We start from the raw sequence: 7628 nt of genomic DNA, 5'->3' as shown, positions 1-7628 counted from the left end.
CAGAAGCAGGGGGAGTGGGAGATGGGGAAGCAGGCCTCCCACCGAGCAGGGAGCCCAACGCAGGGCTCAATCCCAGGACCCCGGGATCATGACCTGAGCCGAAAGCAGACGCCTAACTACTGAGCCACCCGGGTGCCTCTTACCAGTTTTGTTTGAGCAGGGATGTCGAGGGCCAGGATCCTAAACCACTTACTCCCTGAATTGATAAAATTAACTTTATAAAGAAAAGGCTACAGAGAAATACACAAAAATAGAAAGAGTGGTTATACTTAGACATTTGAAAATGAGTTAATTTTTCCTTTGATTTTATTTTTCTCTTGAGTATGTATTTATAGTTGAAAAAACTAATAAGCCCTAATTTCAAAAGTGAATATCAAATTTCAACGTATTGCAAAAATGACCAAAGTCCCTGAAAAACAGTAATTTTCCATGACTATTCCCTTTCTTAATTCCTCCCTATTGGTAGCAGTAACTGCATCACTCACAGGTTAAGACTGAAGGCAGTGGCTAACTAGGGAGCACCTGCTACCGCCTCTCAGTATGACTCCTTGCTGGGAACTCCATGGGGCCTCAAAGTCCCAAGATTAATTAAATAATGATCATCAGTGTTATTATAGTGAAAGGCACATATTTCTGATAGTATTACTAGAAAACAGTGCTTTATTATAAAAAATTATTCCGGATAACAATAGTTTTGGCAAAGAGTTATGTAATTAGAGATGTCAAATTGAATAATAATAAATACCTAATTTAGATTCCAGTTCTGGCTCTGATTTTTACTATCCATGTGACCTTGGTAAAGCCACTTGACATCTTTGTCCTGAATTTCTCAACTATATACTGGGGATAATAAAAATACCTTATAGGGTTGTTATGGGAATTAAATTAAACAATATATGCATAGCATATATTAAGCTCTAAATGTAAGGTATTGCTACTATTATTGTACTGGTAGTATTATTAGAGTGGTGTAGCTTGATATGTGGCTGGCTAAATCTGATCACACCGCTCCTACAGGTGTAGATAGAAAATAGACAGGAAAAGACAGGAAATTAGAAAATAAAATACAGTATAGGAGAGGTGGGGTGCAGGCGCTGTCCTTGGTTCTGAAACCACCATCATGCACCAGGGTAAGATTGTTTGGAAAACTCAGGATACTGGTGATTCTTTTATTTATTTACTTTTATTTAAACAAAATCTTTATTTAAATTCAATTTAGTTAATGTATACTGTATTATTAGTTTCCAGGGTAGAATTTAGTGAATCATCAGTTGCATATAACATCCAGAGCTCATTACATCAAGTGCCCTCCTTAATGCCCATCACCCAATTACCCCGCCCCCCACCCACCTCCCCTCCAGCAACCCTCAGTTTGTTTCCTAGAATTCAGTGTCTCTTACTGTTTGCCTCTCTCTTTTCATCTTATTTTAATTTTCCTTCCCTTGCTCTATGTTCATCTGCCTTGTTTCTTAAATTCCACATATGAATGAAATAATATGGTATTTGTCTTTCTCTGATTTACTTATTTTGCTTAGCATAACACCCTCTAGTACCATCCACGTCATTGCAAATGGCAAGATGTCATTCTTTTTGACGGCTAAGTAATATTCCACTGTGTGTGTGTGTGTGTGTGTGTGTGTGTGCGCGCGCGTGCATGCGTGCGCACGCACGCACATGGATAAAGACATCTCGGCTCTTTTCCATATTTACTGCTATAAACATTGGGGTGCATGTGCCCCTTCAAATCACTATATTTATATCCTTTAGATAAATACCTAGTAGTGCAATTGTTAGGTCCTAAGGTTGCTCTATTTTTAACTTTTTGAGGAACCTCCACACTTTTCTCCAGAGTGGCTGCATCAGTTTGTATTCCCATCAACAGTGTAAGAGGGTTACCCTTTTTCTGCATCCTCGCCAACATTGTTGTTTCCTGTCTTGTTAATTTTAGCCATTTTGACTGGTGGGAGGTGGTATCTCATTGTGGTTTTGATTTATATTTCCCTGATGCTGAATGATGTTGAACATTTTTTCATGTGTCTGTTGGCCATTTGTATGTCTTATTTGAAGAAATATCTGTTCATGTCTTCTGTGCTTTTCTTGACTGGACTTTTTGGTTTTTGGGTGTTGAGTTTGATAAATTCTTTATAGATTTTTGATACTAGCCCTTTATCTGATATATCATTTGCAAATATCTTCTCCCATTCTGTAGGTTGTCTTTTAGTTTTGTTGACTATTTCCTTTGCTGTGCAAAAGCTTTTTATCCTGATGAAGTCTCAATAGTTCATTTTTGCTTTTGTTTCCCTTGCCTTTGGAGATGTGTCTAGCAAGAAGTTACTGTGATCAAGGTCGAAGAAGTTGCTGCCTGTGTTCTCCTCAAGGATTCTGATGGATTCCTGTCTCACATAGAGGTCTTTCAACCATTTTGAGTTTATTTTTGTGTATGGTGTTAGAAAGTGGTCCCATTCGTTCTGCTGCATGTGGCTGTCCAATTTTCCCTATACCATTTATTGAAGTCACTGTCTTTTTTCCATTAGACATTTTTCCTGCTTTGTTGAAGGTTACCTGACTATAGAGTTGAGGGTCCATTTCTGGGTTCTCTATTCTATTCCATTGATCTGTCTGTTTTTGTGCCAGTACTATACTGTCTTGATGATTACAGCTTTGTAATATAGCTTGAAGTATGGAATTGTGATGTCTCCAGCTTTGGTTTTGTTTTTCAACATTCCTTTGGCTATTCACAGTCTCTTCTGGTTCCATACAAATTTTAGGATTATTTGTTCCAGCTTTGTGAAAAATATTGATGGTATTTGGATAAGGATTGTATTGGATGTGTAGATTGCTCTGGGTAGCATAGACATTTTAACAATATTTCTTCTAATCCATGAGCACAAATATTTTTCCAGTTCTTTGTGTCTGCCTCAATTTCTTTCATAAGTGTTTTATAGTTTTCAGAGTACAGATCCTTTACCTCTTTAGTTATGTTTATTCCTTGGTGTCTTATGGTTTTTGGTGCAGTTGTAAATGGTATTGATTCCTTGATTTCTCTTTCTTCTGTCTCATTGTTAGTCTATAGAAATACAACTGATTTCTGTGCATTGATTTTGTATCCTGCAACTTTGCTGAATTCCTGTATCAGTTCTACCAATTTTTGTTTGAAGTCTTTGGGTTTTCTACATAGAGTACCATGTTGTCCACAAAGAGTGAGTTTGATTTCTTCTTTGCCAATTTGGTTGCATTTTATTTCTTTTTTTTTTTTATCTGATTGCTGAGGCTAGGACTTCTAGTATTATGTTGAACAACATGTTCTTGACCTTAGAGGAAAAGCTCTCAGTTTTTCCCTGTTGAGAATGATATTCACTGTAGGCTTTCAGTATATGGCTTTTATGATATTGAGGTATGTTCCCTCCATCCCTACATGGTGGAGAGTTTTTATCAAGAAAGAATGCTGTATTTTGTCAAATGCTTTTTCTGCATCTATTGAGAGGATCATATGGTTCTTGTCCTTTCTTTTATTAATGTAGTGTATCACATTGATAAATTTGCAGATGTTGAACCACCCTTGCAGCCGAGGATGTGGTGAGTAATCCTTTTAATGTTCGTCAGGGATATTGGTCTGTAATTCTCCTTTTTGATGAGGTCTCTGGCTTTAGGATCAAGGTAATGCTGGCCTCATAGAATGAGTTTGGAAGTTTTCCATCCATGTCTATTTTTTGAAACAGTTTCAGAATAATAGGTATTAATTCTTTAAATGTTTGGTATAATTCTGCTGGGAGGCCATCTGGCCCTGGACTATTCTTTGTTCAGAGATTTTTGATTACTGCTTTAATTTCTTTGCTGGTTATGGATCTCTTCAGGTTTTGTATTTCTTCTTGTTTCAGTTTTGGTAGCTTATAAGTTTCCAGGAATGCATACATTTCTTCCAGATTGCCTAATTTGTTGGCATATAGTCACCCATAATATGTTCTTATAATTGTTTGTATTTCTTCAGTGTTGGTTGTGATCTCTCCTCTTTCATTCATGATTTTATTTATTTGGGTCCTTTCTCTTTTCTTTTGGCTAAGTCTGGCTAAGGGTTTTTCGATTTTCATTCTGTCAAAGAACCAGCTCCTACTTTTGTTGATCTGTTCTACTGTTGTTGCTGCTGTTTTATTTCTATAAGATTGAATTTTGCTCTTATCTTTATTATTTCTCTTATCCTGCTGGTTCTAGGCTTTATTTGCTGTTCTTTCTCCAGCTCCTTTAAGTGTACAGTTAGCTTGTGTATTTGAGACTTTTCTTGTTTCTTGAGAAAGGCTTGTATTGTTATATATTTCCCTCTTAGGACTGCCTTTGCTGTATCCCAAAGACAGTTTAGGGAAAACTGTCATGTTTTCATTTTCATTTGCTTCCATGTATTTTTTTTATTCTTCTTTAATTTCCTGGTTGACCCATTCACTCTGTAATAGGATATTCTTTAATGTCCGTGGATTTGTGGTCCTTCCAAATTTTTTCTTGTGGTTGACTTCAAGTTTTAAAGCATTGTGGTCTGAAAATATTCATGGTATAATCTCCATCTTTTTGTACTACTTGAGACCTGATTTGTGACCCAGTATGTGACCTATTCTGGAGAAAGTTCCATGTTCACTCAAGAAGAATGTATATTCTGTTGCTTTAGGATGAAATGCTCTGAATGTATTTGTGAAGTCCATCTGGTCCAGTGTGTCATTCAAAGTCCTTGTTTCTTTGTTGATCTTCTGCTTAAATGATCTGTCTATTGCTATTAGTGGGTTGTTAAAGTCCCCCATTATAATTGTATTGTTATGAATGTGTTTCTTTAATTTTGTTATTGACTGGTGTATTTTTTGGCTGCTCCCAATTTAGGGGCATAAATATTTACAATTGTTAGAACTTCTTGTTGGATAGACCTTTTTGTTTTGATATAGTGTCCTTTCCTTCTTCGTCTCTTATTACAGTCTTTGGTTTAAAATATAATTTGAGTGGCACCTGGGTGACTCAGTCAGTTAAGCATCTGCCTTCAGCTCAGGTCATGGTCCCAAGGTTGTGTGATCGAGCCCCACATTGGGCTCCCTACTAAGCAGGGAGCTTGCTTCTCCCTCTCCCTCTCCCTCTGCCTGCTGCTCCCCCTGCTTGTACTTTCTCTCTCTCTGTCAAATAAAAAAATCTTTTAAAATATATATGTATATAAGTAAGGAGTGCCACCCCAGCTTTCTTTTGATGTCCATTAGCATGCTAAATGGTTTTCTACCCCCTCACTTTCAATATGGAGGTGTCTTTGGGTCTAAAATGAATCTCTTGTAAAAAAAAAATAATAATAAAATAAAATAAGTCTTTTGTAAGCAGCATATTGATGGGTCTTGTTTTTTTTATTCATTCTGATACCCTATGTCTTTTGACCGGAGCATTTAGTCCATTTACATTCAGAGTGCTAATTGAAAGATATGAATTTAGTTCCATGTAGTACCTGTAAATTCACTGTTCCTATAGATTGTGTCTGTTCCTTTCTGGTCTTTGTTATTTTGGGGCTCTCTCTCTGCTAAAAGGATCCCCTTTAATATTTCTTACAGGGTTGGTTTAATAGCCACAAATTTGTTTAGTTTTTGTTTGTTCTGAAAACTCTATCTCTCCTTCTATTCAGAATGACAGCCTTGCTGGATAAAGTATTCTTGGCTGCATATTTTTCCCATTTAGCACATTGAATATATCATGCCAGTCCATTCTGGCCTGCCTGGTCTCTGTGACTAGGTCTGCTCCAGCCTTATTTGTTTACCTTTGTAGGTTAAAGACCTCTTGGCCCAAGCTGCTTTCACAATTTTCTCTTTATCTCTGAAATTTGCAAGTATTATATGTCAAGGTGTTGACCTATTTTTGTTGATTTTGAGGGGGATTTTCTGAGCCTCCTGGACTTGAATGCCTGTTTCCTTCCCGAGATTAGGGAAGTTCTCAGCTATAATTTCTTCAAATAAAACTTCTCCCCCGTCCCCCGCTCTCCATCTTCTAGAACCCCTATTGGTCAGATATTATTTTGCCTTATGGAATTGCTGAGTTCTCTAAGTCTCCCTTCATGATCCAGTAGTTTTCTTTCTCTCTTCTTCTTCTTCTTTTTTTTTTTTTTAACATATAATGTATTATTTGTTTCAGGGGTACAGGTCTGTGATCAGTCCTCCACAATTCACAGCACTCACCATAGCACATACCCTCCCCAATGTCCATCACCCAGCCACCCTATCCCTCCCACCCCACCCCCTCCAGTCCAGCAACCCTCACTTTGTTTCCTGAAATTAAGAGTCTCTTATGGTTTGTCTCCCTCTCTGGTTTCGTTTTGCTTCATTTTTCCCTCACTTCCCCTATGATCCTCTGCCTTGTTTCTCAAGTTCCACGTACCAGTGAGATCATATGATAATTGTCTTTCTACGATTGACTTATTTGGCTTAGCATAATACCCTCTAGTTCCAACCACATTATTGCAAATGGCAAGATTTCATTTTTTGATGGCTGCATAATATTCCAGTGTGTGTGTGTGTGTGTGTGTGTGTGTGTGTGTGTGTGTGTGTACCATGTCTTCTTTATCTGTTCATCTGTTGATGGACATCTAGGCTCTTTCCATAGTTTGGCTATTATGGACATTGCTGCTATAAACATTGGGGTGCATGTGCCCCTTCAGATCACTACATTTGTATCTTTGGGGTAAATACCCAGTAGTGCAATTGCTGGGTTGTAGGGTAGCTCTCTTTTCAACTTTTTGAGGAACCTCCATACTGTTTTCCAGAGTGGATGCACCAGCTTGCATTCCCACCAACAGTGTAGGAGAGTTCCCCTTTCTCCGCATCTCTGCCAACATCTGTCATATCCTGACTTGTTAATTTTAGCCATTCTGACTGGTGTGAGGTGGTATCTCATTGAGGTTTTGATTTATATTCACCTGATGCCCAGTGATGTTGAGCACTTTTTTTTTAAAAGATTTTATTTATTTATTTGACAAAGAGAGACACAGCGAGCGAGAGAGAGAGCACAAGCAGGGGGAGTGGGAGAGGGAGAAGTAGGCTCCCCGCTGAGCAGGGAGCCTGATGTGGGGCTCGATCCCAGGACCCTGGGACCATGACCTGAGCCAAAGGCAGATGCTTAACGACTGAGCCATGCAGGTGTCCCTTGAGCACTTTCTCATGTGTCTGTTGGCCATTTGGACGTCTTCTTTACAGAAATGTCTGTTCATGTCTTCTGCCCATTTCTTGATTGGATTATTTGTTCTTTGGGTGTTGAGTTTGATAAGTTCTTTATAAATTTTGGATACTAGCCCTTTGTCTGATGTGTCATTTGCAAATATCTTCTCCCATTCTGTTGGTTGTCTTTTGGTTTTGTTGACTGTTTCCTTTGCTGTGCAAAAGCTTTTTATCTGGATGAAGTCCCAATAGTTCATTTTTGCCCTTGCTTCCCTTGCCTTTGGAGATGTGTCTAGGAAGAAGTTGCTGAGGCTCAGGTCGAAGAGGTTGCTGCCTGTGTTCTCCTCAAGGATTTTGATGGATTCTTGTTTCACATTTAGGTCTTTCATCCATTTTGAGTTTATTTTTGTGTGTGGTGTAAGGAAATGGTCCAGTTTCATTCTTATGCATGTGGCTGTCCAATTTTCCCAA

The sequence above is a fragment of the Leptonychotes weddellii genome, chromosome 6 (assembly GCF_054177405.1).
Source record: "Leptonychotes weddellii isolate Sample4059 chromosome 6, ASM5417740v2, whole genome shotgun sequence".
Taxonomy (NCBI): Eukaryota; Metazoa; Chordata; class Mammalia; order Carnivora; family Phocidae; genus Leptonychotes; species Leptonychotes weddellii.
Note: the sequence above shows the minus strand (reverse complement) of the source record.